This window comes from Chrysochloris asiatica, unplaced genomic scaffold, assembly GCF_000296735.1.
Source record: "Chrysochloris asiatica unplaced genomic scaffold, ChrAsi1.0 scaffold00168, whole genome shotgun sequence".
NCBI lineage: Eukaryota > Metazoa > Chordata > Mammalia > Afrosoricida > Chrysochloridae > Chrysochloris > Chrysochloris asiatica.
The window spans coordinates 790,341-792,399 of NW_006408686.1; positions in this window are offsets into that span (position 1 = coordinate 790,341).

Consider the following 2,059-nt stretch of genomic DNA (forward strand, 5'->3'; position numbering starts at 1 on the left):
AGTCAGGATCTATTTGACAGTAATGGATTTGGTTTTGCTATTTAGCCATTTTACTATAGGAGGGAGTGTTGCAATTTAAACAGGAATGTGGTTGCAATTTAAACTGGACAATGGATAAGGAAGACTGGAGAAGAATCGATGCCTTTAAACTATGGTGTTGGGAAGAATATTGAAAGTAGCATGGACTGCCAGAAGAACAAACAAATTTGTTTTGGAGGAAGCATGGCCAGAGTGCTCCTTAGAAGTTAAGAAGAATGAAACTTTGTCTCACTTACTTTGGACATATTGTCAATAGGTATCAGAGCTTGCAGCTTGTTGAATCGGTTCTAACTCATCACAAGCTTGTATAGGGTGTCTGAGGAGCGACTGATGGGTTAGAACTGCTGGCTTTGTGGTTAGCAGTCCAGTGCTTAGCACCACACCAGAACTCCTTAAACATGATTGTGTAAGGGTAAATACAAACTGAAAAGACAAAACAAAATTTCCCTGATGCCAAAAGGGAAACAAACCTCCCTTCCCCTTTTGATTACAGTGTTTACTTTACACATCTTGTCATTGTTTCTCTTTGTCTCTTAAAAGGCTAACTGAGCTCCTTGTCAGTTTTACAACCCAGTTTCCTCATGGACCTGGGAGCAACCTCTTTCACATGGAATCAGTAAGGATGATTAGTCAGTTTCTGTGGAAGGATGAGTGTTTACCTTCAACCTGCTTCAACTTGTACAGCCATCTCTTGTCATAAAGATATGAAGAGTTGATTTTTTTTTTCCCTTTAGATAAAGGCAATTAACAAACACTGGTTGTTGTTAAGTGTTATTGAGTTGGGTACATCTCATAGTATACATGAGAAACTGTATAGGGTTTCTGAGGAGTAGTTGGTGGGTTTAAACTGCTGAGCTTGCGGTTAACCATCCAGTGCTTGTCCTACTGGGCCACACCAGGTAGCTACCCCCAATTGTTGTTGTTATTAAATGCCGTTGTGTCGGGTCCGACTCATAGCAACCCGATATAGAGTTTCCAAGGAGCAGCTGGTGAGTTTGAACTGCCAACCTTGTTGTCCAGCACATTATTCCACAGCACCACATCAGGATTCCAGCTACCCCAGTAGGCAGGTGGATTTGGGATAATGTGTGACTAAGAGTGCTGTTAAGTCCTTATGTTTGAAGGCTCATGGTTGACTCCACATATTAGAGTTGAATGTCTCCAAGGGTTTTCTTGGCTGGTGCTGTAGGATAAGAAAGGAGACTTTCTACTCCAGTAAAGATTTACAGCCACAGAAACCCTATACAGGGTCGCTATGAGTCGGAACCAACTCGACGTCACCTAACAACAACAATGACAACAACAGAGATCTTAACTTGGCTATGTAAAGGATTCAATTTCTTTTTTTTTTTTCTTGTCTTTGCAGCCTTTTTAGCAGAGTCCCTATGACATACCACATTCTGGTTGAATGATTATTCAACAACTTTTCTTTCTCTTCTATCTTTGAAGAGAGGTTTTCTGGGTTGGGAAAAATTTGTAATTATATTTCCCCAACAAGAGCACGGAGGTTCTCCCTAAGGAAGGAGACCTTTGAGCAGGGCTTGAAGGAGGTGGAATGAATCCTGGTGGTATTGTGGGTTAAGGGTAGGACTACTAACCAAATGGTGGCTGAAACCCACCAGCAAATCAGTGGGAGAAAGACAATGTTATCTGCTCTCGTAAAGATTTACGGTTTCAGAAATTCTGTATAGGGTTGCTATAAATCGGGGTTAACTTGAATCCAGTGAGTTTTTGGTTTAGGAGGTAGAGAGAGCCATGCAGATAGATGGGGAAGAGCCTTCTAGGCCAAGGGAACAGCAACTGCGAAGGCACAAAATAGTGTTATGAATTGAATTACATTGTTATTGTTGTTAAGTGCCATCAAGTCAGTTCTGATTCATAGCAACCCTGTATAGGGTTTCCAAGGCTGTAAATCTTTATGGGAGCAAAAAGTTTCATTTTTCTCCTGTGGAGTGGCTGGTAGGCTTGAACCACCCACCTGTGGGTCACAGTCCAGTGCTTATCGTACAGAGCCATCATG